Genomic DNA, 13,326 nt, shown 5'->3' with positions numbered 1-13,326 from the left:
TTTTTTTAATAATATAAATTTAAACAAAAATGAAGAAGGATGCAAAAATTGTTATCAAATCTTTATTATTCATAATCATTAATTCCCGTATATATGTAAATCATATTAGGTAATTCCGTAGCTTTTATTTAAGGAAAGAATACACATTTCATATATTTTAGGTAAATATAATGTTTTCTAGTGTTATATAATTATGGAATAATGTGACACCATTAGATTAAACTACGCTTTATATTAGATGTTCTAGAATTCTTTGAAATGAAATTTAGAAGGCATTTAGAGTGCCACCTAGGATTTGGGGTTTTTTTTAATTAATACAAAATTAAGGTTCTAATTTTTCAAATGTTTCTCAATTAATATATAGGGGATTGAAAAAATGACACTTTGAACTTTTGTTTGTCATAATAAGACTTCTCATACTTTTAGCAATTTTGGACATGTTTTACCCTTCTTTAATGGGAAAAATAGTAAATCGAATTTAAAAATGTAAAAAAATATGAAAGTTGTTAGAAACATAAGTATGACAATATATATGTTTAAACTTTTTTAAAAAAAATTGGAAAAATATTTTATTTTATCTTCTAGCTACAGTTAGAATACTCATTCTGTTAATCTACCTAGTTTATATGTCTAATTCTAAGTTTTAAACATAGACATATCAAGGGTATATACCGTAAACTAACTTTTCTTGTATATTCTAGCAAAGTTTTAAGTCTTCGGTCTACCTACAGCTTGATAACGATATATAGCCACAATTCAATGATATAGGTTGGTTATATTACGCGACATAACTTGTTCTGCCTTTTACCTTATATGGCGCTTACAGGAAGAATACATTTCTCACCTACTATACGGTGTTATGCTTAGGTAGTGAACATATTCTAGGCAAATCGTGAAAATAGGGAAACTTCCATATTCGGTTAAAGAAGTTTCCTAAATCTAAACTAAATCTACCCTAAATCTCTCAAAATATATTTGAGAATATTTTCTCCACGTTCTTCTCCTCCTCCTCCTCCCACGATCTTTTTCTCTTCGTTTGTGTTTCTCTCTTCTTCCTCCACAAAGTCATCTCTTCTCTCTATCAATACAACATGGTTCTAATCTATGTTAAATCTGGTGAATGAGTGTCTAGTTGCAGTGAAGAGTGGAGTTTGGTGGTAGACAAAGCAAGGCGTGGTCGAATGGTAACATTAGAAACTACTACTCCATTGGAGAAGCTCAAGAGGATCGTGTGTGAGGAATATTATTGGTTGGACCATAATGTTCTTAATACCGAGTTCAGTTATTCGATGGTGAATCAAAGAGGGAATCCTCCAATTATTATCACCAATGATCGGCAAGCATCTAATTTTGTGGCGTATGCAAAGAGGGATTGATTTACTACCTTGTGTGTCACGTTCTCTGGTTTGGGTGTAAATCAAAAAGAACGAGTCAATATCGATTTGAATAAGGAGCCGTGTGATTCAAGTAATGTTGAGGATGAACCAGTTCTTAACGGTCAATATCGTATGCACAAAGAATGATGGCCAGAAGTGGAAGAATACAGATCGCATACGAGTCAATATCGATTTGAATAACCAGTTCTCCTTTGTTCGAATTTCAGAGACAAGAAACCAAATCTCGGTTTGGTTTGGTTTCTGCATGCACACATTTGCTTTTATACACCATACCAAATTCTAACTCGAATCGGGCCAGCTTATTTGTGTGTTTAAGACCAAAACAGTCTATAAATCACAACAAAAATGCAATATTCCAACAACTGTATGGTTTTTCCAAAATTCATACAAAAAATAACCTACATTTTTCTTGGTTAGACCGGTTAGAATATCTTTTGAATTATTCTATAAAACGTTTGGTTGGGGTTTATGGCAGCACATGTAAAGCTAAGATAAGATTATTCTTGATGACTCATGTCATTACATGGTTCGTTCTCTGAGAATACTCTTCAATCTTGTCCTGCACGTACATCTTCCCACCTTTCTTGTTCTTCTCTTCTCTGCTCAACGCCTTGTCGAACCTAAAGTTATCCGGGTGGTCTTTCAAGTACTTGCTGAACTCATCATCGTAGAGAAGGCTGTCGGTGTTGGCCACGCCTAAGAAGAGCCAAGCTAAGCCGCCAAATTTGTAGTTTGGGAGGTTTTCCATGAACAGTCGACGTAGGTAGCCTCTGTAAGGAGCCACTCATGTTCCCGTTGCTATCATTATGTGCGTCGCGTTTGGATCATTCTCTGGTAGTAGCATCACCTTCCCAGATGGACCTGGATTCGAAAATTAAACTTTAAGTAAACATAACTCTTATTTCAATGGTTCTATATGTATGCAAGTTAGATTACATACCTGTGATTTGAATCTTGTCTCCGGGTTTGAATCACATAGGAAGTTGCTGCAGACTCCGTTCTTTGAAGGGTCTTCTTTACCAGTCTCGGGATCGTAATAAACAGCTCTGCGTACACACAAACTCGCTGCTTTACCGTCAAAGAAGTCTCCATACCTCGTTGATGCAATAGAGTAAAGGCGCACATTGTGCGGAGCTCCTGGTTTACTTGTTTTCTGGGTTAACGCCAAGGAAGATGACCATGACTTGGTGTTGAAGCTTATGCTATTGTTATGCTGCAGGATGAAAAGCGACACAACACAAGCAAACGACGGTTTGAGATCAAACTCAGATGAAATGAGAAAATCAAGCAAACATAATCTAAAGGAATGTGACTGGAGAGCCAGGAGAAAGAAAATAGAATCCAAAGATTCTGTGTACAAAGACAGGTCATGGTTAACCTTATGAGAGCTTTTTGTTTTGTTTACTAAACACTAGAGAAAATAGGAATCTGTAAGGAGAGAGAAAGGAGGGATCACCTTGAAGACAGATCTCGTAAGTGAACGTTCGTTACCAATTGAAACAGAGACAGCAGCAGCCTGTAGTGAAATGAAAGTTACATGGGATTAAAACTCTCTCCTGATATGAAATGAAACAAGTTTTCCGGAGAAAATAAATTCAAAAAACTCGTTAATGGAGGAGGAAAACAAAAGCAGATTAAAGATCATAAAACTCTGCAATCCAATAAATTCAAAAGCAGATTAATCAAATCTAGGGTTTAGAGAAGGGATCTCTTAAGAGACTCAATAGAAGAAATCACATACTTAGTGTGAAGAAACGTGAGATTTTGATGAAATTGATGGAAGAACACTTCGATTTAGCAAAGAACTCGTAACCCGAAACTCGTTGAGGAAGAAGAATTCGATTTCGTTGGATGTAGTGTTTGAGTACGAAGAGTAAAATGACCAAAACGAGGTTAGAGACGAAAGGATTCGCGGAACCCTGATGAAGAACTCGTAACCGATAATGGCCATGGAAGGAGTGAAGAGAAAAAGGCGGAGAAGACGAGATAAAAAATAGGTTATTAGATTAACCCTAAACCCTTTAACCGTGTTCTTTTTTTTCCTTTTGTTTTTACCTGTTTTTTTAGTTTTTTAATTAATATTAAATAAATTACGAAAATTATAATTTATATTTAAAATTCATATTATTTGGTTAATTAAAAGGGTATTATGGTATTAACAGGAAATAAAATCCTAGTTTGCAAAAAAATCTTCAAAAAATCTTATTGAGACAAATCAAACTTCAAAGTGTCTATTTTTTCCAATTTTTCCATATTTTAATCTATTTGTTTTAATAATCTAATTTTTTATGTGTTTTTTGCCGTGTTCTTTTATATTGGTCTATGAAACTATATATATTTTATATTTTCATTTCATTGCTGAAACTATAGTTGACCTTTTTTAATCCAATTCATAATTTCTATAAAACATTTTCTATTTTCTGGATACAATAGCATTTGATATTTTGATATATCACGCCATCACGGTGTTTTATGTTTGTAGTAGTAAGTGGCGCATTTTATCAACAAATCAAGGGCCGTTAGAGACATTGGACTATTACGTTTGTTAATGTAGTCTTGTTTGGGCTTGACAAACGTGTGTAACGTTTTTAAATAGCCGAATATGTTGTTGGATTAAATTTTTTTGGTTTTGTTATGTTCGTCTCGATTTAGTAATAACTATTGACCAAACAATTGGTGGGTTTAATATAATTTTGGTGCAGTGCATTCTTGCGTAATAGTATATTTATATGGATGTTTTTAAACAATTTGCATATGTTTCTATTTGTTGTAATTTTTTTTATCCATACTATTTAAGAATATAAAGTTAATGAGATTCGTAGTAAAGCATTACACAAATTTTGATCATGAAAGAAACGTAACGAAATGCAAGAATTATGCATAAAAAATTACAATGATCAGTTTTTTTTCAAAGCTTTACACAAATATTTTTAGTTTCTTTTTTCATATATAAAAAAAGAAAACTCATTATAGTTCAATCTATCTTACTTGGTCCCAAACATGTTTATAGTTTATAAACATATTTCATGTTCCTCAGTTCATGCAAGTTTGATAAAAGGAAAAGAGGGATAGATAGAACAATAGAAGAAGTAGAGCGAGATTCTCTCCTTTGAGCGTTATATCTTAAACTTCGAAGTCTTAAACTCAATGCTAACTGGGTCTTCTTTTTGGTCTCAGCAGGATCAGAATGGCTGCAGGCTCGTTGTCAAAGAAGAAGACGGAGAGACTTCAGCAGCAACGGTTCAGAGCCACCACTTGTGTTGTGGTTTTGAGTTTGTTTGGAGCTCGAAGAGTGAAGCTCTGTGCGTTTTCATCTGAGGATGATGATGATGGAGCTAATGTGCTAAGCAATGAGGACTCAAGTGGGTGCTAATGTGCTGAGCAATGAGGACTCAAGAGGGTAAGGCGTGAGGGGCATGTCAGTGACTGAAGAAACCACCGGGCAGTAGCTTAGGGAAGAAGAAGAAGAGCTCATGGAGTGAACAAATTTGAAGGTATGCCCAAACTTGCCAATCACACATTGCGGATAATGGCTGCATTGTTACCACAGAGCTGTTTCTGTAGACCAAAAAATGAATGGAAGATAGAAAAACAGAGCTTATTTATTTTTATTTTTTTTGAATAAATGTTAAACTGTATTCATCCAAAAAACGTTTTTACATGAAATGCATCAAAAGACTGAAAGGCAAACTACAACAACTACTGCTTAAATTTGCTATCTTGTACCAAACCACATTCTCATTCTCTTCTCCATCTTTTGATCTCTTTGGCGCCGAATTGTGGACAACCTGTCCCGCACATTTTTATCAATGATTTTAGCCAGCATAACATGAGGAAGCTGCTTTCCTCCATGCCGTCTGCAGTTCCTCTCTCTCCAGATCGAGTGAGCTGCTGCTTGAAATGCGTATCTTATCAGGAAGAGCCTCACCCGATTCTGACCTTGCGCAAGCATTAACTCAACAATATCATCTCATCTCTCAGTATACCCCGAACAAAGCAGACCCCTCATGAGCGTTCCCCATATTTGGCTCGAGTAAGCACAAGAGAAGAACATGTGATTTCTTGTCTCCACTTCCAGTTTGCACAATACACAAGTTGGATCTATATCAGGATTCCATCTCAACATCCTATCACATGTCGACAATCTGTCTAACGTTGCAATCCACACATGAAACGAATATTTCGGCGTGGCGTGTTTGAACCATATATATTTGCTCCATCTTTGCAAAATGTATTCTTTGCGGATCAACAACCAAGTGTTATGGGAGGAGAACATAGCTTTATAAATCTCTGCTTTATTTCTCCAAACTGCAACGTCCTTTGCACTATTATTTGCAGATTTTATCTTTTCAATCTCCTCCTCAACTTTGTTCAGAATCACAACACGATGTCTTCTCCTTCTGTGTTTCTGTATAGCTTCAGCAACTGTTGAAATTTCAGGAATGCCCAGATCCATAAAACCTCTTGTTCCCAACAAATCTCTCAAACGCCCCATATTGCACCAATGATAAATAAATTTTAACTTTTTTTTGTCAGCAAAAATTCTAACTTACCTTCAATTATTAACCAAAATATTATAGTTGACTCATGAGAGTTTCAAGACGGTAAGGTTTAAGCTAATATATCAGATGCTTGGCTAATGAGCCTCACCGGACACAATGGGAGGCCAATGTTAGTTGAGCATGAGACCATACAGAGAGGAAGAACCATTTTTGGCTGTAATCGTAGGTTCTTTGAACATGTAAGCCTGGTAAAAGCTCAGGTCTTGGTATAACTACTCTGAGTTCCTGCTATGAATGAACGGATTGAGACTGAAACCAAATGAAAATAGTTAGACCAGTTGATAGCATGGAGCTTGTACACCATGAAAGAACGGAATGGTGAAGTCAACAGGTGAAACCAAATTTACACTAACATGTTCTCATCTAATAACAACCTACAGAACAATTTGAGAGATCATACAATACATTACAGCTACGACACATATATGCTAGATCACATAGAGAGAGAGCGATTGAAACCAGACGTAACGGAAATCCCATGTACTACATAGATAAACAAAATATGCTGTTTAGAGTGATACTCTTCACAAGTTTAGAGTGAAGATAGATTTTAGGAAATCAAGTTTTGTAATCCCAGAAAAAAGTATGTTCACTTAGGACCATCATTAGACTAAACATTGTAGAAGTATATAAGGACACATGTGTTCAGAAGATTCTTCAAAAATGCACCAGGAAAATTAGTGAATCTCCTATAGCATCGTCTATCTTACCTAAAATTTTTGGGACAATTAGAAATATAGAGAAAGAGAAAGTCAGAGAAAGACCTGAGAAGCATTGTGATAGCGAGCTGATGGTTTATGCTTTTCATCATTATCTTCCTTAGCTTTTGCAACTGAAAACTGAGATTCAGACATTCATCTTTGCATTATCTTAATGCGCACATTAACTATAATAGCAACTCAAACGTATGTAGCTGCAAAAGGAAGAACGTGACACTTCATTACTTGAGAAAATCTTATTGTGGAGGCTGGAGTAATAGATAAGACTATGAATGCTTCACAAATGTATGAAGGTATGTTCACAAACGTATGTATGTTTACATTGTGAATTACGATTCGTTGAAGGCGAATGTAATAACGATCCAATTATGACCAATAACATTTAAATAGATTCACAAAAACTCAAAAGAGGAATACATCCCAATTTTAGAAGCACAAATACACATGAGATTCATCAGTAGCTTAAAGTCCAGAAAAGCTTCAGTAAGAAGTTCATTAATTAGACACAATAAGGTCTTACTAAGAACATGAATAGAAATAAAGAGATTGAACGTTTAAGTTAGAAGCTATCCCCAAACGATATAAGTTTACACTGAAGCACAGTAACGACACTAAGATAACTCAAAGGCAGAAACTATCAAAGCCACTATGTGCATTCAAACAGACCCCCTTATTCTATCTGCAACAGTCTTTAGTATCAGATATCATGAAGCATTTTAGTTCAAGAAAGTAAGGGAATGATGATGATGAGTCACCCGATCCTTGGGATGCAGAAACTATCCCAAACGATATAAGTTTACACTGAAGCACAGTAACGACACTAAGATAACTCAAAGGCAGAAACTATCAAAGCCACTATGTGCATTCAAACAGACCCCCTTATTCTATCTGCAACAGTCTTTAGTATCAGATATTATGAAGCATTTTAGTTCAAGAAAGTAAGGGAATGATGATGATGAGTCACCCGATCCTTGGGATGCAGAAACTGGCCTTCTTATTATTCATACATTTAACTATAAGCAAAGGGTGACTCAGATAGCCAACACCAAACAGAGTAGGGATCTTCTTTTTTTTTTGTGTACATAAGATGGTGTTGGGAGATATGTGTACCTTCGTAAGCTATCAGAAGCAGATAATCTGCAAGGAGGGTCTTTAGACTCAAGGCTTGATATAGACTCAGTTTCTGATTCTCTCCTTGATCATGGTCACTGTCCTGTTCTGTAAGAAAAAAAGAACATGTTGAACACTAAACCTGAGCAGAAAAAAACAAAAAAAAAACACAACAAAAACAAACAATTAAAGGGTTTTACTAAGAAACTTGATCTATACATCTGCAGAGAACTCTCGAGTTGTTTCCGAAATCTCTCAAAGACTTTTAATCTCAAGGTAAGACATCTATGGAGTCAATGAAAATGGGTACATAAACTACATAAAAAGATACAGAGATTCAACCTTTCTGGATTTCTAGAGTTGTCGAACCCAAAACAAACGTGGGAGGAGCGATCTCCACCATGTCAGAATCCTTCGACGATCTTCCTGAATATTGATTCTTTATGCTTCTCAAAACAAAAAATGAAGGATTCGTTTCGATTGATGGAAGGTGTAAGGATATGATCGAAACCCTCAGTGAACCGAATCGTCACGCCGATTTAAGTAGATTCGTCTCCTTTAGATCGAAGAATCAGAAAACCCTAGAAATGGATCGCATCACTCAGAGAAGGGTAGCTCTGCGGCCCCTGGAACTGAAGAACAAAGCCCGTAGACGAAGCCCATAAACATTCATACAGCTTTAATTGAAACGATGTGTTTTGGGTGAACGTACACGTCTCACGCTCACATAAATTTGTGACCAGGAATCGTAGGTGGCACTCGGGAGTGAAAGAGCTCTATTTTATATAATAAGACTAGGGTAAACCCGTTCTATGGGCGGGCGGACGGGCGAGTAAAATTAATAGTACAAATTTATTTCAAATTTTATTTTAGTTTTTACTTAAAGTAAAATTAAAGTTCATAATTATTTTACAGCAATATTATCTATGTATTTTATTCTTCATTTTATAATTATAAACTTGTCTAATTTTTTTTATTTTTTTTGTAACACACAACTTGTCTAATTATAATAAAATTTTAAATATATAATTATTTACTTTCTCAATGTTCATTTTAGTTTAATTATACCAATAAGGCACATAGATTTTTAAATTTACAATTAGAGTAAGTAGAATAAGACACATAAACATTTTTCTGCATATTTTAAGCAAAAGTTTTTCTGCATAACTATAAAGTATTAACAGTTGACGAAGCATGATGTTTTGTGTGTTTAGTTCTCGTAAAGTTTTAATTTTGAGTATCATGTTAATTTCGTTAATATGCAGATGCTATGAAACCATATTTTGCTTATTTCTTAATACATAATTATGATGCTAGTTAGGGAAAGGATAAGATGCTGTAGCATGATTTATAATTCTTTCACTTTAAAATGCCTGAGGCGGTGCAAATTTTAAGGAAGTACATCAACATAAACAAATATGTAAAAGATTTGAAGTTCCCTGTCTTCCCATTGTTTTTCATACTTACTCCTCCCAACATAATCCTTCTTGATTGTAGGAGCATAAATCATACTGCCTGCCAATCCAACTGAAACCCCTTGAAACCCATTACCATTACACATTCTCACATCCAAACCCATCTTCGATTCCTCCGAACTGCCAAATATCGAGGTGCCATTGCATGCCTTATCAGGAACTGTCTTCGTTTCCAACTTTCCTGCTAATCATGTTTCATAATTCATCTCAGACCTATGTTTTCACTTAAAAATCATATGTTCTTTAATAACATTACTTTAAATAAAAAATATATAAATATATATAAATTATATCACCTTGCTCTTGGTACACATTTTTCTTGAGCAAGGTCTTGATCAATATTGCTAACCGTGGTCGCAAACGTATTTTTGGTTGGGATACATCTGGCTATAACATGACCAATATCAGGTTGTACCTACATAATGAATCAAGAAAAGAAATTAACTTTGTGAAAGAGGGAAACTAAAAGTGGCAAGATACACCTTTTGTTGAGCCGAACATGCATACCTAGCTTCCTTAGAAACGGTTCCATCTTATGTGTGAATCGCTCTAGAAGACCTCCCTTCAGTTCAACCTGATTAGTAGTACCAAAACAGTGTTGATCAGTAATGAAGATTAACGCAATCAAGCTTGTATGTTTATCAAGCTGGCAATAATTTTAGTCACAAACCGTTTCTACTGCCAGTCCTTGCAAAGTCAGAATCTTCATAAGCGTCAAATAAGCTGCAATGATAACCAGAAGAAGCATTTAGAAACAGTTACAACAGTGATACATAAAAGGCGGGAGAGAGATGGATACAGTTTTAGCCTTTCACTGCTGTCTTCACCAAAGCAAGATGAGAAAAGGAGGTCTTCGAGAGAGATGATACCTTTCAACCTCTTCCTTTGGCATATCTGTAATAAGCAGTTCATCATCACCATGAAGCAGCTGAAATAAAATTTCAAAACATATGTAAAAGCGCAACTAGCGAGGAAAGACCAAATAATATAAAACAACCATTGTAAGAAGCAGAGTACACAACCTTGGAGGCTTTAAAGATGGCATGATGGACTTCATCAGAAGTAGAACTCCAGAGAGCAAACTGCATCACTTTATTCTAGCCGAGGAAGAACCTGAACCAAAATTCAAATCAAGACTGAATGTGACATATATTAATCTCACTTACAATCAAGCAACACCCAGCTATTCATAATTACAAAAAAAAAGAAAAAAAAAAGAAACTCAGCTTCCATGGTGTCTAAACTGTTGTATGAACTCCTTGAAATTGATATTTTCATGTTTTTAAAAGAGAAAACATGGACAGAGTTATATTCTTTGACAGTCTCTATGATGCCATTAACAATAGTCGTCTTGTGCCCCCTCCTTTCTTTTCTTCTTTGTATTCGACAAAATAATTGCAATAACAACAACAACATTCATCAAGTAATTCGATAGTAAAAGCAAAGGTTTAGGCTTTATTTAAAATGATTCCTTTAAAAATAGCACACGGCTTCCCAGCTCAGTAACAAAGATGTTATAGTTTCAAGAAACAGAACTATGGTGAAAGAGAGGAGGAAGAAAGATTTCAGACCTGATTTGTCTTGCTTTCACTTAGGTATGTCTTCTAGAGTTTCAGACTGATGAATTGAAAGTGAGACAAACCAAAGTAGAGGGCTTTCCTATGAAATCAGAAAGTATAAACTCTACAAAAAACTCGAAGCTGATAATGTGTTTTCTCCTCGCCGGCCTTCTTTACATTCGTGAGCCTCCATAATCTCAGGAGACGAACGTCAACGCCGCCGGCCTTCAAATCACCGAGTAGCAGACTGGAGTTTGACATTCTAGTTACTGAGAGAATCAAAACCAAAGTGATTAAAAAGAATGATTTGATATTTTTTCAGAAAGAAAACACAGATATTTATAGTACCAGCTTCACACAATTGAACTAATGAGGGGATTCATTGAATGAGAGTATTCATTGATGAGTGGGAAATTGATACTAATGTTGACAATTCATGAATCGAGTCGAGTACCATAACGGCGCCGGAATTCCTTCCCGGGTTGAAGCACTCAAATCGACAAAACAGTGACAACGGATTCTATCTGCTCTTGTATTGAATCAATCGTAGTAGCCCATGAAACACTCGATCTTCATTGATGGTTGGGAGAACAATAGTTGTTATCCGGCGATTCAATCTCTTCAATGGCGGAAAAAAAAGTGGGATGAACCCTAAAATCTGATGGTTGAGAGGCTTAGAGTTTCTTTCTGTCGAGCAAGACATACAGCCCACATACAAAACGCAGGCCCACATCTTATGCACACTTCGATTAATGAAACGAAGCGTTCAATAAAAAGAACACGTGTCAACACATGACTTTTTGAATTTGTGACCTGTCTGCTGAGGTGTCTCTCTAAGGAAAGAGTAAACCCAACTTTATATATAAAGATATTTTTCATAATCCAAAAAGCATATTGTACTAAATGAATGTGATCATTTAATGGTACACAGAGATTTAAATCACTTCCACAATCAATAAAAGAATATCTGAATCTCAAAGCGCCTTCATAACATCCTAATTGTGCTTGACCTAATGCACTAATTAAAATCAAAGAAACGAGTTTCACATAATGATATGGTGATAAAGACATGCATCACTAAAGCATATGATCGGTTAGAATGAGATTTTTTAGAATTCACATTAAGAGCCTTCAGTCTCAATGGACATTTGAACAAATAGATTATGGAAACTAAGAAGTCAATAGAATATCTAGTTGTTGTAATTAGAGAGTCTAGAGACTGAATATTTATGTGTCTTTAATGATCAATAGAGGTTCCTTTATATAAGGATTACAAGATAAAGATAAATGGAAAATATCCAAAACCTAAACTCACTAGGATTAGGAAAACTACTAATACATAATAATGGAAAGATTACATCTACTAGGAAAAGGAAAGGGTTTCCTTTTCTCCAAGCTTTGTGGTCGTCTCTCTCTCTCCTAAAGTCGTCTCTCTCTCTCCTCTCTCTAGGGCTTCGGCCGTCTCTCCATCTTCTAGGTATTGGGCCGGTCTTGGACCAGGCCTGGTTAATGGCAATCCACTCCATGATTTATAACACTCCCCCTTGGATGCCATAACCATACAGGATTTGTAGTACGCTTCATGTTGCCTCATTAAAACCTTATCAGGAAATCCCAGTGGGACAAAACCATGATGAAGGAAAAAGAGTACAACACGCACTACTCCCCCTGATGTGAACCTCAGTGTAGGTTCTACATTCTACGCATCTTGTGCGTGATATTTCCTGTATGTATAGGATGGGAAGTAATTGGCCAAGTTCATTACTAAGCCGTATCTAGACCACTTCGACCTTTTAGGTCGTTTCTCATGTCTCTTGACATCGAGTGTCCCGGTAAGGCATGTGTGCTAAATAATGTGAACCATATTGTTCTCGGGGATCACTATTGGGTCTTTGCAAATCGTGTTTGCATGTGTCCATAGTCTAGACGTGATCGTCTACTGTTAACTCTTTACTTTGATCGGACAATATAAGTACTTATGGACAATGTACTAGATATGGTTATCATGAACCTATGTCTCGATCTGGCCGATCCATTTCTGGGTCATAGACCTCGTCTATACATGTCCACTACTTGTCTCATGAGTGTTCAAGATCAATGATCATTGCTGTGAGTTTTATAATTTCTCATTATGGCTCTCTGGCCGAACACTCTCATGTATCTCTCATGTGGACATCGATCTTTCTTTGCCTTAGGCAGTACCATATCTATCTCCGACATTGTAGTCCTTTATCCATCTCTTGATGGTGTCTCATGACCTCTGTTGCTGTGGATTATATCACACACTGAAATATATATTATTAGGTCATAGATCTCGGCTCTCCCAAGCTTATGGACTACAATACATTTGTATCCGGTTGATCTTTTGTCTCTACTAGCCTGTGATCAAAAAGAAAGGGCTAGACGCCTTTTAGTCTTAAAAGCCGTAAGCGTCTAGTAGAATAGCCAGACGTTCTTTGCTGAAGAGCCGGACGCCCTTAGATGGACAGAGTCGGACATCTTTA

The 13,326-nt window shown here is 35.9% G+C and overlaps 2 pseudogenes; both read right to left on the bottom strand.

The window, feature by feature from the left end:
- Positions 1–1,751: 1,751 nt before the first annotated feature.
- On the bottom strand, positions 1,752–8,437 carry LOC106295392 (annotated as a pseudogene).
- A 1,213-nt stretch (positions 8,438–9,650) lies between these two features.
- LOC106344838 lies at positions 9,651–10,679 on the bottom strand (annotated as a pseudogene).
- Between the last annotated feature and the right edge of the window lie 2,647 nt (positions 10,680–13,326).

The sequence above is a fragment of the Brassica oleracea genome, chromosome C5 (genome assembly GCF_000695525.1).
Source record: "Brassica oleracea var. oleracea cultivar TO1000 chromosome C5, BOL, whole genome shotgun sequence".
Taxonomy (NCBI): domain Eukaryota; kingdom Viridiplantae; phylum Streptophyta; class Magnoliopsida; order Brassicales; family Brassicaceae; genus Brassica; species Brassica oleracea.
This window is presented reverse-complemented; position numbering and strand designations above follow the sequence as displayed.